General features: G+C 37.3%; 1 pseudogene; it reads left to right on the top strand.

Moving 5' to 3' along the window:
* The first annotated feature begins 2,202 nt into the window (after window positions 1-2,202).
* On the top strand, window positions 2,203-2,301 carry LOC132297769 (small nucleolar RNA R71; annotated as a pseudogene).
* The last annotated feature ends 8,543 nt before the right edge of the window (window positions 2,302-10,844 follow it).

The following is a 10,844-nucleotide window of genomic DNA, read 5'->3' as shown; positions in this document are numbered from 1 at the left end:
CCCTCCTTGTTGGGGTGATAGATGCTTTGAACTCCACCCAACAAATAGTTCTTTGAAGAACTTATTAGATTAAGCTCAAGGGAAACTTTTGATCCCTTGTCAATACAATCACAACCTTTGGGCTTCCATGCCCTTTCAAAGCAAGAATTTGAAACAACACTTTGAAAATGCAAGGTTGAAGATGATCCTTTTGAAGTTTTGGTCTTACACAAAAGCTCATTTCCTTGACATTGAAGATCATGACATTTATCTACAATATTAACCTCTCCTTCATATTTGTCAAATAAATTGGGTGTGGGACTGAAGATATTCAACTTCACCTTCATGTGGCCAAATGAGATCTTCATTATCCCCGTCCTACAATTGATGTTGGCATTAGCGGTTGCCAAGAAAGGACGGCCAAGGATAACGGGAATTTGGCTTTTAGGATTGGGGACCGGTTCCGTGTCAATGACAACGAAATCAACGGGGAAAAAGAATTTGTCAATCTTTATTAATACATCCTCAATTATACCCCTAGGCTTCTTAATGGATAGGTCGGCAAGGTGTAAAACTACTGATGTCGGTTTCAATTCACCTAGGCTTAATTTGACATAAACCGAGTATGGAAGAAAGTTAACACTTACTCTTAAGTCAAGAAGCGCCCGATTAATGATATGATCACCAATAATGCATGCAGTAATAGGTGAACCGGGGTCCTTAAACTTTGGTAAAGTGTTATGTTGCAAAATTGAGCTTACTTGCTCGGTTAAAACCACTTTTCTTGGTGTTTGGCTCTTGTTCTTCCGCTTTTTGGTGCACAAGTCTTTCAAGAATTTGGCATAAGTCGGAATTTGCTTGATTGCATCCAAAAGTGGAAGATTGACTTTCACTTGCCTAAACATTTCCATGATTTCATTGGTTTTTGCCTTTTGCTTGTCTTTTGAAATGAATCCTTTTAAGGCATCCGGAAATGGAACTTTTGGCTCATACACTTTTTCAGCATTTTTCTTTGAAGTCTCTTCAACACAAGAATTTTTCAAATTACTTTGTTTCAAATCATTTTTCAACAAAACCTTTTCAAATTCATTTTTCAGCAAATCTTTCTTTAAATCATTTTCAAAATCATTCTTTAAATCACATTTTGAAGTTTTCTCATTCACAAGATCATGTATATGCAATGAAGGAGGAATATGATATGAAACGGGACAAGTGACAACTTGAGGTTGCACCGATTCACTCTCTTTATTGGACATTTCAACTTGATTGTCCACAATCCTACCACTCCGCAAGGTAGTCACGTCATTAACATGCTCAATGGTGTGGCCTTCCAATGAGGAATGGGTTTCCACAACACATTATTGCTTAGGTGGGGCATTCATAGGCATCTTTCCCTTCTCTCTAGCATTAAGAGTGTTTGCTATTTGCCCTACTTGGGTTTCTAGCTTCGCAATAGATTAAGAGTGGGAATGAAGCAATTGTGTATTTGCCTCAAGAGTGCCCAAAGCATTCAAAAAAATTTCTTCAAAGGCGGGACTTCTAGCATTTCCTTGGGAATAAGATTGGTTGGAAAAATGAGAGTTAGCAAATTGATTCCCTTGTGATTGATAAAGTCTATAACCTTGGGATCCTTGGTTTTGAAGTGGAGGAGGAATGTACTTCCCTTGAAAACCACCTTGGGAAGGGTTTGAGCCCTCTCCTTGGTTTTTCCAAGAGAAATTCGGATGATTTCTCCAACTTGGATTATAATGAGTACCATAAGGATTGTTCCCTTGGTTCACAAAATTTGCATTAACTTGTTCATTAGGTTCATTTTGCACTTATCCATGAGGACAATGAGAAGTAGAATGAAGAACACTAGAACAAGTCATACATGTTTCATTTGATGTACGATGAGAATGGTTAGGGAAGAAAGATACTTGGTTCGTCGAGTTTTAGTTAATCAAAAATTAATCAAACCTTTGAGATAAAGACTTCATTTCGGCGGCTATTTCATTTGAATGGTCGACTTGATGTAAGCCAACACTCTTCCTACCTTGTGAATTTCTACCATTCTTGGATGATAATGTTCTATGCAAAGAATTTTCACTCATGCTCTCATAAAGACGCCACACGTCATCCTCATGCCTATCAATATATGAGCCACCCATGGAAGCATCAACCATGCCTTTGTAATTATCTGATAAGCTCTCAAAGAAATATTAAACTAATTGCCATTTGGGCATGTCATGATGTGGACACTTCTTAAGCAATTCATTAAAGCATTCCCATGCCTCATGAAACGTTGCTCCATCCTTGTGTGAAAATTCTTGAATTGAGGTTCTCATGGCATTGGTCTTAGAAATCGGACAGTACTTCTTCAAGAACTCTTGTTGCATTTCTGCCCAAGAAGTGATTGAAAAAGGCCTGAGATTATTAAACCAATACTTTGCCTTGTCTTTTAAGGTGAATGGAAAAAGTTTGAGTCTTAAGACCTCTTCCGGCATGTCCGTATATTTTACAGTGGAACATACTTCTAGAAACTCATCCAAATACTTGTAAGGTTCTTCACTTGGAAGTCCATGATACTTAGGAAGCATTTGAATGGTTTGTGGCTTAATTTCATAGTGATGTGCTCTAAATGGTGGCAATTGAATGCATATGGGTGCATTGTATTCATTAGGCACATAGTGATCTCTTAAAGCAAGTGGAAGATTAATAATTTGAGGTACAACATGGGCACCTTGATTTTGATTTCCTTGAATGATGGGAGGTTGTGGAGTATACATTGGCCTTGGCATTCCAAATGGAACTTGACCTTGTTGTTGTTGTGGTTGGTGAATGAATGGCCCAGGCATGTCTAATGGTGCTTGCAAGTTTCCATGATGCACATTTGGATGAAGGATACCTTGTTGGTCTATGTGACCAAGGTCCTCTACATGCTCTTTATTATGGCCTTCCATTGATATAGTGGATTGGGTAGAACTAGAACTTCCTCTTCCCCTAGGATTTCTAACTACAGATTCAAGATGCAAATTAAGAGGGACAAGAATTGGTCTTAGTGATCTACGACCATGCATGCACAATGTAAAAACACACAAACACAATAAATGAACAAACACTTCGACTTCACAACAGTTCAATGAATCTTCCTCCACAAACACTTAATCCATACTCCTATGCTTTAACAATAATGATGCAAAGAACAATTAAGATTGCCTCCACGCTGGCTCACGATTTATCTAAGAATTTAAAAAAACAAGTCTCTACGCGGGCCGACGATTTAACTAAAGGATTGAGTAAGAAAAAGCTCACAAAGGTCCTATAGCACTTCAACTCCAAATTTATAGCTTAGCTTAGCAATTTTTTAAAAAATTTTAGCATTTTTCCTTGCTTGCTTAGCTCCTTTGCTTGAATGCTCCTTATCAAAGATAAACAAACACAATAAGTAATCAAAAGAAAAATAAAAACAAAGTAAAGACACGATCAAAAGAGTACTAATTCCTAATCAATTCCACAAATACGACATTGCCTAATCCCCGGCAACGGCGCCAAAAACCGATGGTCGGTCATCCTGTTACCATAAGCTTAAGAGTGTGCATTAAGGTGAGGGCCAAGTTTTACATTTATAGAAGCCACTACTACCCTCACCAAAAATATAATTAGGGTGAGTAGGGATCGTCCCAAGGGATTGGAGTCGAATTTGGTTGTGGAATCATTATTAGGGTTTCGAGTGATCAAACAAATAGTTGGTTGGTTGATTAAACTAGAGAGCAAATTAAACTAAATAATTGAATACAATAAAGAGTAAGTAAGAGAGAGAGAGATCTTAGGGTTTAAAGGTCACCACCAAACAATGCTTTTCTACACCCTTAACAAGTGACTAATAAGGGAAATGTGTGTTACAATATTGATGTGTGTGTTTGTTTAGTTGATTTAATTAGCAAGGGTGACAAATTAAGTATACATTGTCTAATCAACATGTGAAAAGCACAATATATCTAACAATTAAGTATATATTGTCTAAATAACATGTGAAAAGCACAATATATCTAGCAAGTCATTAATCATTTCATTAAGCTCACAAGCCAAATACACCACAAGGTTAGAGACATATGTTACTTGCATTCAAAAGTATGGAACATCAAACAAAAGGCATGGATTGTCCTCCCATCTAACAACTACGCTACCACTACACTACAATTAAGCTAATGACATGAAATTAAACTAATTAACCTAAGGGAGAGGCATAATCCATCAAGAAATGAGCATGAACCATCTAGAAAATTACAAGAGCATTCCATTAAGTACAATGTTTTGACAATTTCTAGATCTATGGCATTAATACACATAGACATGCATCAATAACACAAGAAATAGAGATAAACACATGAACATCTATTTTAGCATACATAGATATATGGATAGAATGAAATGATCAATTGGAAGCATTAAACCACATAAATCATTGAATAAACAAGATATATATATATATATATATATAAGTGTCAAAACATGTATTATAGCACTAATCCCTCAATAATACACAAAATCAAGATGTAAAAAGCATGCTTGGGGCTAACTCTAGCCCCAAGAGGATGTCTAGCCACTCATGGTAGTGCTTTTCTAACCCTCAAGGGCTAACTCCATGGTAGTGATTTGCTCCTTGGTTGATGAAGAGTCTCCAATGGTGTCTTTAGCCTCCTCCTCCTCTAAGCTTGCTCTCCAAGAGTTCTTACAAGGTATGAGATAATATGATGTGATATGGTATGATAAGTAATCCTTATCCTTATATAAGTAGGTCAAAATAACACACAAAATGAGCTGGGATCGTGCACAAAATATTCCCCAATGATTGGATAAATGACAACTTTTTGTGAGCTGGAGATTTAACTTTTTCGTACTTGAGAGAATTCGATCGATTGAACCTTGGACTTGGATCGATCGAACATGGTTGAGATCTATCGAACTGAAGTTAGATCGATCCTCGATGGTGGCACTTTTTGGATAAAAACAAATCTGAGATATTTTGAAGATATTTTAGGAAAAGGACAAAAGTGGTTGGTAGGGTGGTACAACTAGATAAGATCAATCATTTGGATAAGGACAAGGCAGTTCGATCAATCGAAGAATGATGTTGGATCGATCAAACTTTTGAGATCTCTGACAATGTCATTATATCTCTGATCCATCTTGAAGTGCTGAGATCGATCATGTTGGATCGATCGAACTTTATCTGAGATCGATCGAAGATGTTGATTTCCACCCTTTTCTTCCTTTTGTTTCCACTTGGCTCCTTTCTTTGATTCATCCCAGAATTACTTCATTTCTGCTCTTATTTGGCTGAATTAGCTTATTTTCGGGATAAGTGCTTGAAAATGGAAATAATACAAAATCAATCTAAAACGGTAAAGTAAGATAGATAAGGCTACTAGAATGCCTAAGCTTAAGGGGTTTAAATACGCACTTTTCAGGACTCATCAATACACTTGATTCATGTTATGCACCAATTATTTTCACTGACAAGGATCTTCAGTTGGGTTCGAAGCCGCATAATTCTCCTCTCTTCGTTTCCGGTTACATAAAAGAACAAAAAGTTACTCGAATTCTTGTTGATGGTGGATCAGCGGTGAATCTGATGCCAAAATTTACAATGAAAAATCTTGGCATCACAGTCGACGAGTTATTTCGTAGCCGTCTTATTATTCAAGGTTTTAACCAAGGAGGACAAAGAACTATTGGTATGATTCGGGTGAAGCTAACTATTGGCGAGCTCTAAGCTGAAACTTTATTCCACGTTATTGATGCAAAGACGTCCTACAATTTTGTTGTTGGGAAGGCCTTAGATACATAGTAATGGCATCATTCCATCGACTCTTCATTAGTGCTTCAAACTCTACAAGAATGACGTACAAACAGTTGTGGCAGACCATAAACCATTTACAGAAACATAATCTCATTTTGCCGATGCCAAGTTCTATATCGATCCCGATACACCTTTAGAAGTGCCCATCCCAAGCCATTCGTCTATACAAGAAGTTCAATCTATAAAAACAAAAGAAGCATTGAGTGATCCATTAGATGTTTCAGTGACAGATATTATAAAGGTAGCTAAAACGCGAGGGGTCTCAATAAAAGCACATCAAATAAAACCTATTTTAAAGTATGTTCCAAAATCTCAACGACAAGAAGGGCAGTCACCTATCATCGAGATACTTGAGACCAAGGAATTTATTGTGAAAATGTTGCAAACCAAGGAAAAAGAAGATATGCAAAAGCTGCATGGAGAGTTAACTCTTCCTCTCACTAAGATTCAAAAGTCTTCACCTTATAAGTCTCTGTTAAAAGGGTTCGTGTGGCCTTTTCAATCTCTGGTCGAACATAGATCACTTCCAAAACAAAAGACTGATGAAGGATTGGATCCTAAAGTATACCAACTCTTGGCTAAGTTAGGGTATGATTTTACATATCCTGCAAGCCTTGGAAAACTAAATTCTGAGGTCACCGATGAGAAAGTGCATAGCCTCAATGAGACATAGAAAAAGTTAAAAGATCAAGGGCATAACATCATTCCACCCAAGTCTGGTCTCGGTTTCGTAGCTTCTGAGCCACTTCGAATTCAAATCACAAAAAAGGATAAGAAGTCAAACACCTTATACATTGGGTTTGAAGAAGTTGAGGATGAACAAGATTAGCAGACTATGCATCAAAAATTGGTCTTCGACCGTATAGGAGCTCCATGTGATTGAATATATGTATTTAATAGGTTATCGAGCCAAGAATCAAATGTCTCAAGTTCTCATGTTAGCAGTTTGCCTCGTACCTCTGTTTTTAACAGAATGAGCTTTCATGACCAAGGAAGAAAATCTCCACAACCTCAATCTCGAAAGTCAATATTTTCTCGAATTCGTACTATCAATGATGTGCCGCTAAGAAGCAGCAAAAGTGGAAAGTTAGATCGACATGGTGAACAATAATGAAGTTCGGAGCTTGGTGCCCTCGCGAATGAAACGTAAGACAGAGGTAGATGTCACCAATGATGTTACACTAAAAGCTCGAAAGCAAACCATTGTATTCACTAATCAATCAAAAGAAGTGGAAAGAATAGAAGACATTGGCGAATCATCTTGTGTTATTTCATACCACATCACTATTGAAGAGGAACCTAACTCTGAACAACCAGATAACATTGAGAAAGCTCCACGAACACTAGAAGACGGGGGCCAGGCTACTGTTGATAAACTTAAGGAAATCAACTTAGGGACTGATGATTAACCCAAACCATTTTTCGTTAGTGCATTCTTAAATCCCTCAGAAGATAATGATTACTTTCAATTATTTTCTGAGTATAAGGATGTATTTGCTTGGACATTCAAAGAGATACCCGGTCTTGACCTTAAAATTGCAGTGCACAATCTTGCTGTCAAACATAGGACACGTCCAATTAAGCAGTCTCAACGTTTCTTTCGTCCAGAGCTAGTTCCAAGGATAGAGGAAGAACTCAACAAATTGATTGAAGTGGGATTTATTTGTGAGGTCAAATATCCAACATAGATTTTGAGCATTGTTCCAGTAAAGAAGAAAAATGGACATATTCGAATCTGTGTGGACTTTTGTGATTTAAATAAGGCATGCCCAAAAGATAATTTTTCTCTTCCCATCCCCGAGCTCACTATAGATACAACCACTGGGCATGAAGTTCTCTCATTCATGGATTGTTACTCCGGGTACAATTAGATAAGAATGACTCCGAAAGATGAGGAACTAACTACCTTTCACACTCCTAAAGTCATATATTGCTACAAAGTTATGCCCTTCGAACTCAAAAATCTGGGAGCAACATACCAACGAGCCATGCAAAGGATCTTTGACGACATACTCCATAAGATTGTTGAATGTTATGTTGATGACTTGGTGGTTAAGATGAAAAAATGAAGAAATCATTTACAGGATCTACGTACAATTTTTAATCGCCTCCGAAAATATCAGTTCAAGATGAATCCCCTTAAATGTGCATTTGGTGTGACTTCAGGGAAATTCTTGGGATACATTGTACGTCATCATGGTATTGAGATTGATCTTAATAAAGTTGAGGCCATTCAAAAGATGCCGCCACCAAAGAATTTACGTGAGCTTCGAAGTTTACAAGGTCAACTTGCGTTCATTTGTCGGTTCATCTCAAATTTAGCTGGCCGTTGTCAACCTTTTAACCAACTCATGAAAAAAGATGTCCCATTCAATTGGTACCAATCTTAACAAAATGTTTTTGATAGCATCAAAAAGTACCTTCTCAATTCCCCGGTATTAAGAGCACCTGTACCTGGAAAACCACTCATACTTTACATTGCTGTGCAAGAAGAATCGCTAGGTGCCCTACTTGGTCAGAATAATAAAGAACATTAAGAGAAAGCCTTGTATTACTTAAGTCGCAAGCTCACCTCGACGAAGCGAAATTATCCTCCAATTGAAAAAACATGCATCGCGCTTGTCTTCGCCTTTAAGAAATTGAGGCATTATTTCTTAGCTCATACAATATATCTTATTACAAGAGCTGATCATCTCAAATATGTCATGTCTAAACCGGTCCTTTTCGAACACTTAGTGAGGTGGTCAATTTTATTCAATGAGTTTGAAATTGTTTATGCTCCATGAAAAGCAGTGAAAGGACAAGTCCTAGCAAATTTCTTAGCTAACCATCCTATTTTAGCTGATTGGAAAATTTTTGAAGATTTTCCTGATGAAAAAGTCTTCCTTGTGGACATCTCTCCTTCAATAGATGATGTTTTTCGATAGGGCATCACGATCAGACGGGGCTAAAGAAAGTGTAGTTTTGTCTCTCCAAAAAGACATGTTATTCCATACTCTTTTGCACTCGCTGAAAACTGCTCAAATAATGTAGCTAAATATCAAGCCTTGATTATTGGCCTTCAAAGGGCGAATGAGATGAAGATCATGGATCTCAAAATATATGGAAACTCTAAGTTGGTGATCAACCAACTTCTTAAAGAATATAAGGTTAAAAAAGATGATATATTGCCGCACCATCGTTATACCTCTCATTTGTTGGAATGGTTTGATAGCGTCATGCTAGAGCACATTCCGAGGAAAGAAAATTGGATAGCTGATGCTTTGGCAAATTTAGCTGCAACATTGGCTTTAACTGATGAATACCTGATTGATGTTCTTGTATATCAACGATGGGTCTTGCCACAAGTCCTGGAAGATAAAGTTAAAGAAAGTAATTTAGTTTCTTGTTGGATACAAGAGGAAGAAGACTGGAGACTCCTTATCATTGATTATCTAGAACATAGAAAGCTTCCCGAAGACCAATGCCACAAGACTGAAATACGAAGACGAGCACCTCATTTCATCTATTACAACGATACGTTGCATGGGCGTTCATATGAGGGCCTTTTCCTTCGCTGCCTTGGAAATGACGAAGTAACCCACGCAATGAAGAAGACACATTCTGGGATTTGTGGAGCCCATCAATCTGGTCCAAACTTCACTTTCGCATCAAAAGAATGGGTTATTATTGGCCCACCATGGTTAAAGATTGCTTGGAGTATGCGAAAATGTGTCAAGCCTGTCAATTCTATGCTAACTTCATACATCAACCACCGGAGTCGTTACACCTTACTATGACATCATGGCCATTCGATGCAAAGGGATTAGATGTAGTTAGTCCTCTAGAAAAGTCTTCAAAAGGCCACTTGTATATCTTGGCTGCTACTGATTATTTTTCTAAATTGGCAGAAGCTATACCCTATAAACATATAAAAAAGGAAACAGTTGTTGATTTCATCAAGTCTAACCTTATTTATTTATTATAAAAATGACCTGTAGTGCTGGTTTTTCTCTTTCTAGTTCTGGTTATGTGCCAAATATTTTGTTAAGTAGACATCTGCATAATATCTACTTAACACTAATCACTCGTTTCATCCATCAAAGTAATGATTCAAAAAACTCTATAAAATGTACCATACATAATATGCTCTCTCCCTCACACACACACACGAAATGCTAATTAATTTTAACCCAAACACGAAATTATATGGTTGTAAAATTGTTATTGTCCGTGCATCTACAAGTAAAAAATAAATAATTAAAAAAGAGGAGTTTTAATGGAATGGTTACAAGTTTACATGAGTATTTCACGAAAGGTTATGTTTAGTACATGAGAAAGGAATGAAATGTAGGTGGGAATGGAATGGCCTATGTCTGGATGCAAGTATGAAATGATGTAGTAATGGAATAATCTTCGTTATTCTAACGTTTGGTTGGACTAATTTAATATCTATAGTAGAATATAATGAATTTTAAATTTATTTTTCCAAGGTACCCCTCCCTCCTAGTGACAAATAAATTAAGCTAAAAAAATAACACTATTCTATATATTTTTTTTAAAAGAAATGGCGGTGGTGGTGAAAGGCGACGATAGCAGCTGTACGTGGTAATGGAAGGCAATAGTGTGGTCGTGGCAGTGGCGGTGCTGGTTAAAGGAGGCGACAGTGACAGTGGTGAAAGGAAGCACCGGTGGCAATGATAGTAGTGGAAGGTAGCGGTGATGGTAGTGGCAGTTACAATGGTGGAAGGCGGCGGTGGTCATGAAGGTGCCAGCGATGGAAGACACCGGCAATGATAGTGGCGATGGAGAAAGTTGGCTGCGGTGATATTGGTGGCAACGATGATGTGGTGGTAGAGGTGGTACTGGTGAAATGCAACAACAGTGGTGGCGATAATGATGGAAAGTGATGTGAAAGTAGTTTTTGGACTTAAAACATGAAAAAAAAAATTTAGAAATATGATTTTTTAAAAAAAAATAATTTAGGAATGAAATGGTCCTTTCATAAGTAGAAAAACTTGGATTATTTATTTATTTATTT

Source organism: Cornus florida, unplaced genomic scaffold (genome assembly GCF_030987335.1).
Source record: "Cornus florida cultivar Cherokee Brave unplaced genomic scaffold, ASM3098733v1 CherokeeBrave_3.0.0_Hap2_Chr02, whole genome shotgun sequence".
Classification (NCBI taxonomy): Eukaryota; Viridiplantae; Streptophyta; class Magnoliopsida; order Cornales; family Cornaceae; genus Cornus; species Cornus florida.
This window is presented reverse-complemented; position numbering and strand designations above follow the sequence as displayed.